We start from the raw sequence: 23,979 nt of genomic DNA, 5'->3' as shown, positions 1-23,979 counted from the left end.
TAAGAAATTTCACCAAATATATATTATGTACTGTACATAAAATATCAAATTTCTTCAAATATATATTATATACTGTACATAAAATATCAAATTTCACCAAATATATATTATATACTGTACATAGAATGTCAAATGACACCAAATGTGTATTATGCACTGTACATAAAATATCAAATTTCACCAAATATTTATTATATACAGTACATAAAATATGAAAGTTCACCAAATATATATTATACACTGTACATCAAATATCAAATTTCACGAAATATATATTATGTACTGTACATAAAATATCAACTTTCACCAGATATATATTTTATATTGTACATAAAATATCAAACTACACCAAATATACACTATATACTGTACATAAAATACCAAATTACACCAAATATATATTATGTACTGTACATAAAATATCAAATTTCACCAAATTTATATTGTATACCGGACACAAAATATCAAATTTCATCAAATATATATTACAGACTGTACACAAAATGTCAAATTTCACCAAATATATATTGTATACTGTACATAAAATATCAAATTTCACCAAAAATATACTATATGCTGTACATAAAATAACAAATTTCACCAAATATATATTATGTACTGTACATAAAATATCAAATTTCTTCAAATATATATTATATACTGTACATAAAATATCAAATTTCACCAAATATATATTATATACTGTACATAGAATGTCAAATGACACCAAATTTGTATTATGCACTGTATATAAAATATCAAATTTCACCAAATATTTATTATATACAGTACATAAAATATCAAAGTTCACCAAAAATATATTATACACTGTACATCAAATATCAAATTTCACAAAATATATATTATGTACTGTACATAAAATATCAACTTTCACTAGATATATATTTTATATTGTACATAAAATAGCAAACTACACCAATATACACTATATACTGTACATAAAATATCAAACTACACCAAATATATATTATATACTGTACATAAAATATCAAATTTCACCAAATTTATATTGTATACCGGACACAAAATATCAAATTTCATCAAATATATTTTACAGACTGTACACAAAATGTCAAATTTCACCAAATATATATTATATACTGTACATAAAATATCAAATTTCACCAAAAATATACTATATACTGTACATAACATAACAAATTTCACCAAATATATATTATGTACTGTACATAAAATATCAAATTTCACCAAATATATATTATATACTGTACATAAAATATCAAATTTCACAAAATATTTATTATATACCGCACATAAAATATCAAAGTTCACCAAATATATATTATACACTGTACATCAAATATCAAATTTCACCAAATATATATTATGTACTGTACATAAAATATCAAATTTCACCAAATATATATTATATATTGTACATAAAATATTAAACTACACCAGATATATACAATATACTGTACATAAAATATCAAACTACACCAAATATATATTATATTCTGTACATAAAATACCAATTTCAACAAATTTATATTGTATACCGTACACAAAATATCTAATTTCATCAAATATATATTACAGACTGTACACAAAATATCCAATTTCACCAAATATGTATTATATACTGTACATATAATATCATATTTCACCAAAAATATACTATATTCTGTAGATAAAGTAACAAATTTCACCAAATATATATAATGAACTGTATATAAAATATGAAATTTCTTCAAATATATATTATATACTGTACATAACATACCAAATTTCACCAAATATATTTTATATAGTGTACAAGAAATTTCAAACTACACCAAATATATGTGATATACTGTACATAAAATATCAAAGTACACCAAATATATATTATATACTGTACAAAAAATATCAAAGTACAACAAATATATATTATACACTGTGCATAAAATATCAAATTTCACCTAATATTTATTATGTACAGTACATAAAACATCAAACTTCACCAAATATATATTATACACTGTACATCAAATATCAAATTTCACCATATATATATTATGTACTGTACATAAAATACCAAATTTCACCAAATATATATTTTATATTGTACATAAAATATCAAACTTCACCAAATATATACTATACACTGTACATAAAATATCAAACTACACCAAATATATATTATATACTGTACATAAAACATAAAACCTCTCCAAATTTATATTGTATACCGTACACAAAACATCAAATTTCATCAAATATATATTACAGACTGTACACAAAATATCAAATTTCACCAAATATATGTTATATACTGTACATAAAAAATTAAATTTCACCAAAAATATACTATATACTATACATAAAATAACAAATTTCACCAAATATATATTATGTACTGTACATAAAACATCAAATTTCTTCAAATATATCTTATATGCTGTACATAAATTATCAAATTTCACCAAATATATATTATACGCTGTACAAGAAATATCAAACTACACCAAATATATATGATCTACGGTACATAATATATCAAAGTACACCAAATTTATATTATATACTGTACAAAAAATATCAAAGTTCACCAAATATATATTATATACTGTACATAAAATATCAAATTTCACCAAATATATATTATATACCATACATAAAATATCAAATTTCACAAAATATATATTATACACTGTACATCAAATATCACATTTCACCAAATATGTATTTTATACTGTACATAAAATATCAAGTTTCTCCAAATATATATTATACACTGTACAAGAAATATCAAACTACACCAAATATATATGATATACTGTACATAAAATATCAAAGTACACCAAATACATATTATACACTGTACAAAAAATATCAAACTACACCAAATATATATTATATACTCTACATAAAATATCAAATTTCACCAAATATTTATTATATACACTACATAAAATATCAAAGTTCACTAAATATATATTATACACTGTATATCAAATATCATATATCACCAAATATATATTATGTACTGTACATAAAATAACAAATTTCCCCAAATATATATTATGTACTGTACATAAAATATCAAAGTTCAACAAATATATATTATACACTGTACATCAAATATCAAATTTCACCAAATATATATTACGTACTGTACATAAAATATCAAATTTCACCAAATATATATTATATATTGTACGTAAAATATCAAACTACACCAAATAAATACTATATACTGTATATAAAATATCAACCTACACCAAATATATATTATATAGTGTACATAAAATATCAAATTTCACAATATTTATATTGTATACTGTATACAAAATATCAAATATCAACAAATATATATTACAGACTGTACAGAAAATATCAAATTTCACCAAATATATATTATATACTCTACATAAAATATCAAATTTCACCAAAAATATACTATATACTCTACATAAAATAACAAATTTAACCAAATATATATTATGTACTGTACATAAAATATCAAATTTCTTCAAATATGTATTATATAGTGTACATTAAATGTCAAATTTCACCATATATATATTATACACTGTACAAGAAATATCAAACTACATCAAATATATAAGATATACTGCAAATAAAATATCAAAGTACACCAAATATATATTATATACTGTACAAAAAATATCAAAGTACACGAAATATATATTATATATTGTACATAAAATATCAAATTTCACCGAATATTTATTATAAACCGTACATAAAATATCAAAGTTCACCAAATATATATTATACACTGTACATCAAATATCAAATTTCACCAAATATGTATTTTGTACTGTACATAAAATATCAAATTTCACCAAATATATATTATATATTGTACATAAAATATCAAACTACACCAAATAACTACTATATACTGTATATAACATATCAACCTACACCAAATATATATTATGTACTGTACATAAAATATCAAATTTCACAATATTTATATTGTATACCGTACACAAAATATCAAATTTCAACAAATATATATTACAGACTGTACACAAAATATCAAATTTCACCAAATATATATTATATACTGTACATATAATATCAAATTTCACCAAAAATGTACTATATACTCTACATAAAATAACAAATTTCACCAAATATATATTAAGTACTGTACATAAAATATCAAATTTTGTCAAATATATATTATATACTATACATAAAATATCAAATTTCACCAAATATATATTATATACTGTACAAGAAATATCAAACTACACCAAATATATAGGATATACTGTACATAAAATATCAAAGTACACCAAATATATATTATATACTGTACAAAAAATATCAAACTACACCAAATATATCTTATATGCTGTACATAAAATATCAAATTTCACCAAATATTTATTATATACAGTACATAAAATATCAAACTTCACCAAATATATATTATACACTGTACATCAACTATCAAATTTCACCAAATATATATTATGTACTGTATGTAAAATATCAAATTTCACCAAATATATATTATATATTGTACATAAAATATCAGACTACAACAAATATATATGATATAATGTACATAAAATATCAAAGTACACCAAATACATATTATACACTGTACCAAAAATATCAAAGTACACCAAATATATATTATATACTGTATATAAAATATCAAATTTCACCAAATATTTATTATATACAGTACATAAAATATCAAAGTTCAGCAAATATATATTATACGTTGTACATCAATTATCATATTTCACCAAATATATATTATGTACTGTACATAAAATAACAAATTTCCCCAAATATATATTACATACTGTAAACAAAATATCAAATTTCTTCAAATATGTATTATATAGTGTACATAAAATGTCAAATTACACCATATATATTATATACTGTACAGGAAATATCAAACTACAGCAAATAAATATGATATACTGCAAATAAAATATCAAAGTACACCAAATATATATTATATACTTTACAAAAAATATCAAAGTACACCAAATATATATTATATACTGTACATAAAATATCAAATTTCACTGAATATTTATTATATACCCTACATAAAATATCAAAGTTCACCAAATATATATTATACACTGTACATCAAATATCAAATTTCACCAAATATATATTATGTACTGTACATAAAATATCAAATTTCACCAAATATATGTTATATATTGTACATAAAATATCAAACTACACCAAATATATACTGTACACTGCACATAAAATATCAAACTACGCCAAATATATATTATATACTGTATATAAAATATCAAATTTCACCAAATTTATATTGTATACCGTACACAAAATATCAAATTTCTTCAAATATATATTTCAGGCTGAACACAATATATCAAATTTCATCAAATATATATTACAGACTGTACACAAAATATCAAATTTCACCAAAAATATACTATATAATGTACATAAAATAACAAATTTCACTAAATATATATTATGTACTGTACATAAAATATCAAATTTCAACAAATATATATTACAGACTGTACACAAAATATCAAATTTCACCAAATATATATTATATACTCTACATAAAATATCAAATTTCACCAAAAACATACTATATACTCTACATAAAATAACAAATTTCACCAAATATATATTATGTACTGTACATAAAATATCAAGTTTTGTCAAATATATGTTATATAAGGAAATAAAATATCAAAATTCACCAAATATATATTATATACTGTACAGGAAACATCATACTACACCAAATATATACTATATACTGTACATAAAATATCAAACTACAACAAATATATATTATATACTGTACCAAAAATATCAAAGTACACCAAATATATATTATACACTGTACATAAAATATCAAATTTCATCAAATATATATTACAGACTGTACACAGAGTATCAAGTTTGACCAAATATATATTATGTACTGTACATAAAATATCAAATTTCACCAAATATAAATTATATATTGTACTTAAAATATCAAATTTCTTCAAATATATATTATATACTGTACATAAAATATCAAATTTCACCAAATATTTATTATATACAGTACATAAAATATCAAAGTTCACCAAACATATATTATACAATGTACATCAACTATCAAATTTCACCAAATATATATTATATACTGCACATAAAATATCAAATTTCACCATATATATTATACACTGTACATCAAATATCAAATTTCACCAAATATATATTATGAACTGTACATAAAATATCAAATTTCACCAAATATATATTATATATTGTACATAAAATATCAAACTACACCAAATATATACTATATACTGTACATAAAATATCAAACTACACCAAATATATATTATATACTGTACATAAATTATCAAATTTCACCAAATATATATTATATACTGTACATACAATATCAAACAACACCAAATATATATTATGTACAGTACATAAAATATCAAATTTCACCAAATATTTATTGTATACAGTACATAAAATATCAAAGTTCATCAAATATATATTATACACTGTACATCAACTATGAAATTTCACAAAATATATATTATGTACTGTACATAAAATATCAAATTTCACCAAATATATATTATACGTTGTACATAAAATATCAAACTACACCAAATATATACTATATGCTGTACATAAAATATCAAACTACACCAAATATACATTATATAATGTACATAAAATATCAAATTTCACCAAATATATATTATATACTGTACAAGAAATATCAAACTACACCAAATATATATGATATAGTGTACATAAAATATCAAAGTACACCAAATACATATTATACACTGTACAAAAAATATCAAAGTTCGCCAAATATATATTATATACTGTACATAAAATATCAAATTTCACCAAATATATATTATATACAGTACATAAAATGTCAAAGTTCACCATATATATATTATACACTGTACAACAATTATCATATTTCACCAAATATTTACTATGTACTGTACATAAAATAACAAATTTCCCCAAATATATATTATGTACTGTACATAAAATATCAAATTTATTCAAATATGTATTATATAGTGTACATAAAATGTCAAATTTCACCATATATATATTATATACTGTACAAGAAATATCAAACTACACCAAATATATATGATATACTGCAAATAAAATATCAAAGTACACCAAATATATATTATATACTGTACAAAAAATATCAAAGTACACCAAATATATATTATATACTGTACATAAAATATCAAATTTCACCAAATATTTATTATATACAGAACATAAAATATCAAAATTCACCAAATATATAATATACACTGTACATCAACTATCAAATTTCACCAAATATATATTATGTACTGTACATAAAATATCAAATTTCACCAAATATATATTATATATTGTACATAAAATATCAGACTACACCAAATATATACTATATACTGTACATAAAATATAAAACTACACCAAATATATGTTATATACTGTATATAAAATATCAAATTTCACCAAATTTATATTGTATACCGTACACAAAATATCAAATTTCTTCAAATATATATTACAGACTGTACACAAAATATCAAATTTCATCAAAAATATATTACAGACAGTACACAAAATATCAAATTTCATCAAAGATATATTACAGACTGCACAAAAAATATCAAATTTCACCAAAAATATACTATATAATGTACATAAAATAACAAATTTCACTAAATATATATTATGTACTGTACATAAAATATCAAATTTCTTCAAATATATATTATATACTGCACATAAAATATCAAATTTCACCAAATATATATTATATACTGTACAAGAAATATCAAACTACACCAAATATATATGATATACTGTACATAAAATATCAAAGTACACCAAATATATATTATATACTGTACAAAAAATATCAAACTACACCAAATATATATTATATACTGCACATAAAATATCAAATTTCACCAAATATTTATTATATACAGGACATAAAATATCAAAGTTCACCAAACATATATTATACACTGTACATCAAATATCAAATTTCACCAAATATATATTATGAGCTGTACATAAAATATCAAATTTCAACAAATATATATTATGTATTCTACATAAAATATCAAAATACACCAAATATATACAATATACTGTACATAAAATATCAAACTACACCAAATATATATTATATACTGTATATAAAATATCAAATTTCACCAAGTATATATTATATACTGTACATAGAATATCAAACGAAACCAAATATATATTATCTACAGTATATAAAATATCAAATTTCACCAAATATTTATTGTATACAATACATAAAATATCAAAGTTCACCAAATATATATTATACACTGTACATCAACTATCAAATTTCACCAAATATATATTATGTACCGTACATAAAATATCAAATTTCACCAAATATATATTATATATTGTACATAAAGTATCAAACTACACCAAATATATACTATCTACTGTACATAAAATATCAAACTACACCAAATATATATTATATACTGTACATAAAATATCAAATTTCACCAAATTTATATTGTATACCGTACACAAAATATCAAATTTCCTCAAATATATATTACAGACTATACACAAAATATCAAATTTGACCAAAAATATTCTATATAATGTACATAAAATAACAAATTTCAACAAATATATATTATGTACTGTACATAAAATATCAAATTTCACCAAATATATATTATATATTGTACATAAAATATCAAACTACACCAAATATATACTATATACTGTACATAAAATATCAAACTACACCAAACATATATTATATACTGTACATAAAATATCAAATTTCACCAAATATATATTATATACTCTACATAGAATATCAAACGACAACAAATATATATTATGTACAGTACATAAAATATCAAATTTCACCAAATATTTATTGTATACAGTACATAAAATATCAAAGTTCACCCAATATATATTATACACTGTACATCAACTATCAAATTTCACCAAATATATATTATGTACTTTACATAAAATAACAAATTTCACCAAATATGTATTATGTACTGTACATAAAATATCAAGTTTCGTCAAATATATGTTATATAAGGAAATAAAATATCAAAATTCACCAAATATATATTATATACTGTACAGGAAACATCATACTACACCAAATATATACTATATACTGTACATAAAATATCAAACTACAACAAATATATATTATATACTGTACCAAAAATATCAAAGTACACCAAATATATATTATACACTGTACATAAAATATCAAATTTCATCAAATATATATTACAGACTGTACACAGAGTATCAAGTTTGACCAAATATATATTATGTACTGTACATAAAATATCAAATTTCACCAAATATAAATTATATATTGTACTTAAAATATCAAATTTCTTCAAATATATATTATATACTGTACATAAAATATCAAATTTCACCAAATATTTATTATATACAGTACATAAAATATCAAAGTTCACCAAACATATATTATACAATGTACATCAACTATCAAATTTCACCAAATATATATTATATACTGCACATAAAATATCAAATTTCACCATATATATTATACACTGTACATCAAATATCAAATTTCACCAAATATATATTATGAACTGTACATAAAATATCAAATTTCACCAAATATATATTATATATTGTACATAAAATATCAAACTACACCAAATATATACTATATGCTGTACATAAAATATCAAACTACACCAAATATATATTATATACTGTACATAAAATATCAAATTTCACCAAATATATATTATATACTGTACAAGAAATATCAAACTACACCAAATATATATGATATAGTGTACATAAAATATCAAAGTACACCAAATACATATTATACACTGTACAAAAAATATCAAAGTTCGCCAAATATATATTATATACTTTACATAAAATATCAAATTTCACCAAATATATATTATATACAGTACATAAAATGTCAAAGTTCACCATGTATATATTATACACTGTACAACAATTATCATATTTCACCAAATATTTACTATGTACTGTACATAAAATAACAAATTTCCCAAAATATATATTATGTACTGTACATAAAATATCAAATTTATTCAAATATGTATTATATAGTGTACATAAAATGTCAAATTTCACCATATATATATTATATACTGTACAAGAAATATCAAACTACACCAAATATATATGATATACTGCAAATAAAATATCAAAGTACACCAAATATATATTATATACTGTACAAAAAATATCAAAGTACACCAAATATATATTATATACTGTACATAAAATATCAAATTTCACCAAATATTTATTATATACAGAACATAAAATATCAAAATTCACCAAATATATAATATACACTGTACATCAACTATCAAATTTCACCAAATATATATTATGTACTGTACATAAAATATCAAATTTCACCAAATATATATTATATATTGTACATAAAATATCAGACTACACCAAATATATACTATATACTGTACATAAAATATAAAACTACACCAAATATATGTTATATACTGTATAAAAAATATCAAATTTCACCAAATTTATATTGTATACCGTACACAAAATATCAAATTTCTTCAAATATATATTACAGACTGTACACAAAATATCAAATTTCATCAAAAATATATTACAGACAGTACACAAAATATCAAATTTCATCAAAGATATATTACAGACTGCACAAAAAATATCAAATTTCACCAAAAATATACTATATAATGTACATAAAATAACAAATTTCACTAAATATATATTATGTACTGTACATAAAATATCAAATTTCTTCAAATATATATTATATACTGCACATAAAATATCAAATTTCACCAAATATATATTATATACTGTACAAGAAATATCAAACTACACCAAATATATATGATATACTGTACATAAAATATCAAAGTACACCAAATATATATTATATACTGTACAAAAAATATCAAACTACACCAAATATATATTATATACTGCACATAAAATATCAAATTTCACCAAATATTTATTATATACAGGACATAAAATATCAAAGTTCACCAAACATATATTATACACTGTACATCAAATATCAAATTTCACCAAATATATATTATGTGCTGTACATAAAATATCAAATTTCAACAAATATATATTATGTATTGTACATAAAATATCAAAATACACCAAATATATACAATATACTGTACATAAAATATCAAACTACACCAAATATATATTATATACTGTATATAAAATATCAAATTTCACCAAGTATATATTATATACTGTACATAGAATATCAAACGAAACCAAATATATATTATGTACAGTATATAAAATATCAAATTTCACCAAATATTTATTGTATACAATACATAAAATATCAAAGTTCACCAAATATATATTATACACTGTACATCAACTATCAAATTTCACCAAATATATATTATGTACCGTACATAAAATATCAAATTTCACCAAATATATATTATATATTGTACATAAAGTATCAACCTACACCAAATATATACTATCTACTGTACATAAAATATCAAACTACACCAAATATATATTATATACTGTACATAAAATATCAAATTTCACCAAATTTATATTGTATACCGTACACAAAATATCAAATTTCCTCAAATATATATTACAGACTATACACAAAATATCAAATTTGACCAAAAATATTCTATATAATGTACATAAAATAACAAATTTCAACAAATATATATTATGTACTGTACATAAAATATCAAATTTCACCAAATATATATTATATATTGTACATAAAATATCAAACTACACCAAATATATACTATATACTGTACATAAAATATCAAACTACACCAAACATATATTATATACTGTACATAAAATACCAAATTTCACCAAATATATATTATATACTGTACAAGAAATATCAAACTATATCAAATATATATGATATAATGTACATAAAATATCAAACTACACCAAATATATATTATATACTGTATATAAAATATCAAATTTCACCAAATTTATATTCTATACCGTACACAAAATATCAAATTTCTTCAAATATATATTACAGGCTGAACACAAAATATCAAATTTCACCAAATATATATTATATACTCTACATAGAATATCAAACGACAACAAATATATATTATGTACAGTACATAAAATATCAAATTTCACCAAATATTTATTGTATACAGTACATAAAATATCAAAGTTCACCCAATATATATTATACACTGTACATCAACTATCAAATTTCACCAAATATATATTATGTACTTTACATAAAATAACAAATTTCACCAAATATATATTATATATTGTACATAAAATATCAAACTACACCAAATAAATACTATATACTGTACATAAAATATCAACCTACACCAAATATATATTATATACTGTACATAAAATATCAAATTTCACAATATTTATATTGTATACCGTACACAAAATATCAAATTTCAACAAATATATATTACAGACTGTACACAAAATATCAAATTTCACCAAATATATATTATATACTCTACATAAAATATCAAATTTCACCAAAAACATACTATATACTCTACATAAAATAACAAATTTCACCAAATATATATTATGTACTATATATAAAATATCAAATTTCGTCAAATATATATTATATACTGTACATAAAGTATCAAATTTCACCAAATATATATTATATACTGTACATAGAATATCAAACGACACCAAATATATATTATGTACTTTATATAAAATATCAAATTTCACCAAATATTTATTATATACGGTACATAAAATATCAAAGTTCACCAAATACATATTATACACTCTACATCAAATATCAAATTTCACCAAATATATATTATGTACTGTACATAAAATATCAAGTTTCGTCAAATATATGTTATATATGGAAATAAAATATCAAATTACACCAAATATATATTATATACTGTACAAGAAACATCAAACTACACCAAATATATACTATATACTGTACATAAAATATCAAACTTCAACAAATATATATTATATACTGTACCAAAAATATCAAAGTACACCAAATATATATTATACACTGTACATAAATTATCAAATTTCATCAAATATATATTACAGACTGTACACAGAGTATCAAATTTGACCAAATATATATTATGTACTGTACATAAAATATCAAATTTCACCAAATATAAATTATATATTGTACTTAAAATATCAAATTTCTTCAAATATATATTATATACTGTACATAAAATATCAAATTTCACCAAATATTTATTATATACAGTACATAAAATATCAAAGTTCACCAAACATATATTATACACTTTACATCAACTATCAAATTTCACCAAATATATATTATATACTGCACATAAAATATCAAATTTCACCAAATATTTATTATATACAGTACATAAAATATCAAAGTTCACCATATATATTATACACTATACATCAAATATCAAATTTCACCAAATATATATTATGAACTGTACATAAAATATCAAATTTCACCAAATATATATTATATATTGTACATAAAATATCAAACTACACCAAATATATACTATATACTGTACATAAAATATCAAACTACACCAAATATATATTACATACTGTACATAAATTATCAAATTTCACCAAATATATATTATATACTGTACATACAATATCAAACAACACCAAATATATATCATGTACAGTGCATAAAATATCAAATTTCACCAAATATTTATTGTATACAGTACATAAAATATCAAAATTCACCAAATTTATATTGTATACCGTACACAAAATATCAAATTTCTTCAAATATATATTACAGACTGTACACAAAATATCAAATTTCATCAAAGATATATTACAGACTGTACACAAAATATCAAATTTCAACAAAAATATACTATATAATGTGCATAAAATAACAAATTTCACTAAATATACATTATGTACTGTACATAAAATATCAAATTTCTTCAAATATATATTATATACTGTACATAAAATATCAAATTTCACCAAATATATATTATATACTGTACAAGAAATATCAAACTACACCAAATATATATGATATACTGTACATAAAATACCAAAGTACACCAAATATATATTTTATACTCTACAAAAAATATCAAACTACACCAAATATATATTATATACTGCACATAAAACATCAAATTTCACCAAATATTTATTATATACAGTACATAAAATATCAAAGTTCACCAAACATATATTATACACTGTACATAAAATATCAAATTTCACCAAATATATATTATGTACTGTACATAAAATATCAAATTTCACAATATTTATATTGTATACCGTACGCAAAATATCAAATTTCAACAAATATATATTACAGACTGTACACAAAATATCAAATTTCACCAAATATATATTATATACTGTACATATAATATCAAATTTCACCAAAAATGTACTATATACTCTACATAAAATAACAAATTTCACCAAATATATATTAAGTACTGTACATAAAATATCAAATTTTGTCAAATATATATTATATACTATACATAAAATATAAAATTTCACCAAATATATATTATATACTGTACAAGAAATATCAAACTACACCAAATATATAGGATATACTGTACATAAAATATCAAACTACACCAAATATATCTTATATGCTGTACATAAAATATCAAATTTCACCAAATATTTATTATATACAGTACATAAAATATCAAACTTCACCAAATATATATTATACACTGTACATCAACTATCAAATTTCACCAAATATATATTATGTACTGTACGTAAAATATCAAATTTCACCAAATATATATTATATATTGTACATAAAATATCAGACTACAACAAATATATATGATATAATGTACATAAAATATCAAAGTACACCAAATACATATTATACACTGTACCAAAAATATCAAAGTACACCAAATATATATTATATACTGTATATAAAATATCAAATTTCACCAAATATTTATTATATACAGTACATAAAATATCAAAGTTCAGCAAATATATATTATACGTTGTACATCAATTATCATATTTCACCAAATATATATTATGTACTGTACATAAAATAACAAATTTCCCCAAATATATATTACATACTGTAAACAAAATATCAAATTTCTTCAAATATGTATTATATAGTGTACATAAAATGTCAAATTACTCCATATATATTATATACTGTACAGGAAATATCAAACTACAGCAAATAAATATGATATACTGCAAATAAAATATCAAAGTACACCAAATATATATTATATACTGTACAAAAAATATCAAAGTACACCAAATATATATTATATACTGTACATAAAATATCAAATTTCACTGAATATTTATTATATACCATACATAAAATATCAAAGTTCACCAAATATATATTATACACTGTACATCAAATATCAAATTTCACCAAATATATATTATGTACTGTACATAAAATATCAAATTTCACCAAATATATGTTATATATTGTACATAAAATATCAAACTACACCAAATATATACTATACACTGCACATAAAATATCAAACTACGCCAAATATATATTATATACTGTATATAAAATATCAAATTTCACCAAATTTATATTGTATACCGTACACAAAATATCAAATTTCTTCAAATATATATTACAGGCTGAACACAATATATCAAATTTCATCAAATATATATTACAGACTGTACACAAAATATCAAATTTCACCAAAAATATACTATATAATGTACATAAAATAACAAATTTCACTAAATATATATTATGTACTATACATAAAATATCAAATTTCAACAAATATATATTACAGACTGTACACAAAATATCAAATTTCACCAAATATATATTGTATACTCTACATAAAATATCAAATTTCACCAAAAACATACTATATACTCTACATAAAATAACAAATTTCACCAAATATATATTATGTACTGTACATAAAATATCAAGTTTCGTCAAATATATGTTATATAAGGAAATAAAATATCAAAATTCACCAAATATATATTATATACTGTACAGGAAACATCATACTACACCAAATATATACTATATACTGTACATAAAATATCAAACTACAACAAATATATATTATATACTGTACCAAAAATATCAAAGTACACCAAATATATATTATACACTGTACATAAAATATCAAATTTCATCAAATATATATTACAGACTGTACACAGAGTATCAAGTTTGACCAAATATATATTATGTACTGTACATAAAATATCAAATTTCACCAAATATAAATTATATATTGTACTTAAAATATCAAATTTCTTCAAATATATATTATATACTGTACATAAAATATCAAATTTCACCAAATATTTATTATATACAGTACATAAAATATCAAAGTTCACCAAACATATATTATACACTGTACATCAACTATCAAATTTCACCAAATATATATTATATACTGCACATAAAATATCAAATTTCACCATATATATTATACACTGTACATCAAATATCAAATTACACCAAATATATATTATGAACTGTACATAAAATATCAAATTTCACCAAATATATATTATATATTGTACATAAAATATCAAACTACACCAAATATATACTATATACTGTACATAAAATATCAAACTACACCAAATATATATTATATACTGTACATAAATTATCAAATTTCACCAAATATATATTATATACTGTACATACAATATCAAACAACACCAAATATATATTATGTACAGTACATAAAATATCAAATTTCACCAAATATTTATTGTATACAGTACATAAAATATCAAAGTTCATCAAATATATATTATACACTGTACATCAACTATGAAATTTCACCAAATATATATTATGTACTGTACATAAAATATCAAATTTCACCAAATATATATTATATGTTGTACATAAAATGTCAAACTACACCAAATATATACTATATGCTGTACATAAAATATCAAACTACACCAAATATATATTATATACTGTACATAAAATATCAAATTTCACCAAATATATATTATATACTGTACAAGAAATATCAAACTACACCAAATATATATGATATACTGTACATAAAATACCAAAGTACACCAAATATATATTTTATACTCTACAAAAAATATCAAACTACACCAAATATATATTATATACTGCACATAAAACATCAAATTTCACCAAATATTTATTATATACAGTACATAAAATATCAAAGTTCACCAAACATATATTATACACTGTACATAAAATATCAAATTTCACCAAATATATATTATGTACTGTACATAAAATATCAAATTTCACAATATTTATATTGTATACCGTACGCAAAATATCAAATTTCAACAAATATATATTACAGACTGTACACAAAATATCAAATTTCACCAAATATATATTATATACTGTACATATAATATCAAATTTCACCAAAAATGTACTATATACTCTACATACAATAACAAATTTCACCAAATATATATTAAGTACTGTACATAAAATATCAAATTTTGTCAAATATATATAATATACTATACATAAAATATAAAATTTCACCAAATATATATTATATACTGTACAAGAAATATCAAACTACACCAAATATATAGGATATACTGTACATAAAATATCAAAGTACACCAAATATATATTATATACTGTACAAAAAATATCAAACTACACCAAATATATCTTATATGCTGTACATAAAATATCAAATTTCACCAAATATTTATTATATACAGTACAGAAAATATCAAACTTCACCAAATATATATTATACACTGTACATCAACTATCAAATTTCACCAAATATATATTATGTACTGTACGTAAAATATCAAATTTCACCAAATATATATTATATATTGTACATAAAATATCAGACTACAACAAATATATATGATATAATGTACATAAAATATCAAAGTACACCAAATACATATTATACACTGTACCAAAAATATCAAAGTACACCAAATATATATTATATACTGTATATAAAATATCAAATTTCACCAAATATTTATTATATACAGTACATAAAATATCAAAGTTCAGCAAATATATATTATACGTTGTACATCAATTATCATATTTCACCAAATATATATTATGTACTGTACATAAAATAACAAATTTCCCCAAATATATATTACATACTGTTAACAAAATATCAAATTTCTTCAAATATGTATTATATAGTGTACATAAAATGTCAAATTACTCCATATATATTATATACTGTACAGGAAATATCAAACTACAGCAAATAAATATGATATACTGCAAATAAAATATCAAAGTACACCAAATATATATTATATACTGTACAAAAAATATCAAAGTACACCAAATATATATTATATACTGTACATAAAATATCAAATTTCACTGAATATTTATTATATACCATACATAAAATATCAAAGTTCACCAAATATATATTATACACTGTACATCAAATATCAAATTTCACCAAATATATATTATGTACTGTACATAAAATATCAAATTTCACCAAATATATGTTATATATTGTACATAAAATATCAAACTACACCAAATATATACTATACACTGCACATAAAATATCAAACTACGCCAAATATATATTATATACTGTATATAAAATATCAAATTTCACCAAATTTATATTGTATACCGTACACAAAATATCAAATTTCTTCAAATATATATTACAGGCTGAACACAATATATCAAATTTCATCAAATATATATTACAGACTGTACACAAAATATCAAATTTCACCAAAAATATACTATATAATGTACATAAAATAACAAATTTCACTAAATATATATTATGTACTGTACATAAAATATCAAATTTTAACAAATATATATTACAGACTGTACACAAAATATCAAATTTCACCAAATATATATTGTATACTCTACATAAAATATCAAATTTCACCAAAAACATACTATATACTCTACATAAAATAACAAATTTCACCAAATATGTATTATGTACTGTACATAAAATATCAAGTTTCGTCAAATATATGTTATATAAGGAAATAAAATATCAAAATTCACCAAATATATATTATATACTGTACAGGAAACATCATACTACACCAAATATATACTATATACTGTACATAAAATATCAAACTACAACAAATATATATTATATACTGTACCAAAAATATCAAAGGACACCAAATATATATTATACACTGTACATAAAATATCAAATTTCATCAAATATATATTACAGACTGTACACAGAGTATCAAGTTTGACCAAATATATATTATGTACTGTACATAAAATATCAAATTTCACCAAATATAAATTATATATTGTACTTAAAATATCAAATTTCTTCAAATATATATTATATACTGTACATAAAATATCAAATTTCACCAAATATTTATTATATACAGTACATAAAATATCAAAGTTCACCAAATATATATTATACACTGTACAACTATCAAATTTCACCAAATATATATTATGTACTGTACATAAAATATCAAATTTCACCAAATATATATTATATATTGTACATAAAATATCAAACTACACCAAATATATACTATATGCTGTACATAAAATATCAAACTACACCAAATATATACTATATATTGTATATAAAATATCAAATTTCACCAAATTTATATTGTATACCGTACACAAAATATCAAATTTCTTCAAATATATATTACAGACTGTACACAAAATATCAAATTTCATCAAATATATATTACAGACTGTACACAAAATATCAAATTTCACCAAAATTATACTATATAATGTACATAAAATAATAAATTTCACTAAATATATATTATGTACTGTACATAAAATATCAAATTTCTTCAAATATATATTATATACTATACATAAAATATCAAATTTCACCGAATATATATTATATACTGTACAAGAAATATCAAACTAAACCTAATATATATGATATACTGTACATAAAATATCAAAGCACACCAAATATATATTATATACTGTACAAAAAATATCAAACTACACCAAATATATATTATATACTGTACATAAAATATCAAATTTCACCAAATTTATATTGTATACCGTACACAAAATATCAAATTTCCTCAAATATATATTACAGACTATACACAAAATATCAAATTTGACCAAAAATATTCTATATAATGTACATAAAATAACAAATTTCAACAAATATATATTATGTACTGTACATAAAATATCAAATTTCACCAAATATATATTATATATTGTACATAAAATAACAAACTACACCAAATATATACTATATACTGTACATAAAATATCAAACTACACCAAACATATATTATATACTGTACATAAAATATCAAATTTCACCAAATATATATTATATACTGTACAAGAAATATCAAACTATATCAAATATATATGATATAATGTACATAAAATATCAAACTACACCAAATATATATTATATACTGTATATAAAATATCAAATTTCACCAAATTTATATTCTATACCGTACACAAAATATCAAATTTCTTCAAATATATATTACAGGCTGAACACAAAATATCAAATTTCACCAAATATATATTATATACTCTACATAGAATATCAAACGACAACAAATATATATTATGTACAGTACATAAAATATCAAATTTCACCAAATATTTATTGTATACAGTACATAAAATATCAAAGTTCACCCAATATATATTATTCACTGTACATCAACTATCAAATTTCACCAAATATATATTATGTACTTTACATAAAATAACAAATTTCACCAAATATATATTATATATTGTACATAAAATATCAAACTACACCAAATAAATACTATATACTGTACATAAAATATCAACCTACACCAAATATATATTATATACTGTACATAAAATATCAAATTTCACAATATTTATATTGTATACCGTACACAAAATATCAAATTTCAACAAATATATATTACAGACTGTACACAAAATATCAAATTTCACCAAATATATATTCTATACTCTACATAAAATATCAAATTTCACCAAAAACATACTATATACTCTACATAAAATAACAAATTTCACCAAATATATATTATGTACTATATATAAAATATCAAATTTCGTCAAATATATATTATATACTGTACATAAAGTATCAAATTTCACCAAATATATATTATATACTGTACATAGAATATCAAACGACACCAAATATATATTATGTACTGTATATAAATTATCAAATTTCACCAAATATTTATTATATACGGTACATAAAATATCAAAGTTCACCAAATACATATTATACACTCTACATCAAATATCAAATTTCACCAAATATATATTATGTACTGTACATAAAATATCAAGTTTCGTCAAATATATGTTATATATGGAAATAAAATATCAAATTACACCAAATATATATTATATACTGTACAAGAAACATCAAACTACACCAAATATATACTATATACTGTATATAAAATATCAAACTACAACAAATATATATTATATACTGTACCAAAAATATCAAAGTACACCAAATATATATTATACACTGTACATAAATTATCAAATTTCATCAAATATATATTACAGACTGTACACAGAGTATCAAATTTGACCAAATATATATTATGTACTGTACATAAAATATCAAATTTCACCAAATATAAATTATATATTGTACTTAAAATATCAAATTTCTTCAAATATATATTATATACAGTACATAAAATATCAAATTTCACCAAATATTTATTATATACAGTACATAAAATATCAAAGTTCACCAAACATATATTATACACTTTACATCAACTATCAAATTTCACCAAATATATATTATATACTGCACATAAAATATCAAATTTCACCAAATATTTATTATATACAGTACATAAAATATCAAAGTTCACCATATATATTATACACTATACATCAAATATCAAATTTCACCAAATATATATTATAAATTGTACATAAAATATCACACTACACCAAATATATACTATATACTGTACATAAAATATCAAACTACACCAAATATATATTACATACTGTACATAAATTATCAAATTTCACCAAATATATATTATATACTGTACATACAATATCAAACAACACCAAATATATATTATGTACAGTGCATAAAATATCAAATTTCACCAAATATTTATTGTATACAGTACATAAAATATCAAAATTCACCAAATTTATATTGTATACCGTACACAAAATATCAAATTTCTTCAAATATATATTACAGACTGTACACAAAATATCAAATTTCATCAAAGATATATTACAGACTGTACACAAAATATCAAATTTCAACAAAAATATACTATATAATGTGCATAAAATAACAAATTCCACTAAATATACATTATGTACTGTACATAAAATATCAAATTTCTTCAAATATATATTATATACTGTACATAAAATATCAATTTTCACCAAATATATATTATATACTGTACAAGAAATATCAAACTACACCAAATATATATGATATACTGTACATAAAATATCAAAGTACACCAAATATATTTTTTATACTCTACAAAAAATATCAAACTACACCAAATATATATTATATACTGCACATAAAACATCAAATTTCACCAAATATTTATTATATACAGTACATAAAATATCAAAGTTCACCAAACATATATTAAACACTGTACATAAAATATCAAATTTCACCAAATATATATTATATACTGTACATAAAATATCAAAGTTCACCAAATATATATTATACACTGTACATCAAATATCAACTTTCACGAAATATATATTATGTACAGTACATAAAATATCAAATTTCACCAAATTTATATTTTATATTGTACATAGAATATCAAACTACACCAAATATATACTATATACTGTACATAAAATATCAAACTACTCCAAATATATATTATATACTGTACATGAAATATCAAATTTCACCAAATTTATATTTTATACCGTACACAAAATATCAAATTTCATCATATATATATTACAGACTGTACACAAAATATCAAATTTCACCAAATATATATTATATACTGTACATAAAATATCAAATTTCACCAAAAATATTCTATATGCTGTACATAAAATAACAAATTTCACCAAATATATATTATGTACTGTAAATGAAATATCAAATTTCTTCAATTATATATTATATACTGTACATAAAATATCAAATTTCACCAAAAATATACTATATGCTGTACATAAAATAAGAAATTTCACCAAATATATATTATGTACTGTACATAAAATATCAAATTTCTTCAAATATAAATTATATACTGTACATAAAATATCAAATTTCACCAAATATATATTATACACTGTACATAGAATGTCAAATGACACCAAATGTGTATTATGCACTGTACATAAAATATCAAATTTCACCAAATATTTATTATATACAGTACATAAAATATGAAAGTTCCCCAAATATATATTATACACTGTACATCAAATATCAAATTTCACGAAATATATATTATGTACTGTACATAAAATATCAACTTTCACCAGATATATATTTTATATTGTACATAAAATATCAAACTACACCAAATATACACTATATACTGTACATAAAATACCAAACTACACCAAATATATATTATATATTGTACATAAAATATCAAATTTCACCAAATTTATTTTGTATACCGGACACAAAATATCAAATTTCATCAAATATATATTACAGACTGTACACAAAATGTCAAATTTCACCAAATATATATTGTATACTGTACATAAAATATCAAATTTCACCAAAAATATACTATATACTGTAGATAAAGTAACAAATTTCACCAAATATATAT

This window comes from Gorilla gorilla, chromosome 22 (assembly GCF_029281585.2).
Source record: "Gorilla gorilla gorilla isolate KB3781 chromosome 22, NHGRI_mGorGor1-v2.1_pri, whole genome shotgun sequence".
Lineage (NCBI taxonomy): Eukaryota > Metazoa > Chordata > Mammalia > Primates > Hominidae > Gorilla > Gorilla gorilla.
This window is presented reverse-complemented; position numbering follows the sequence as displayed.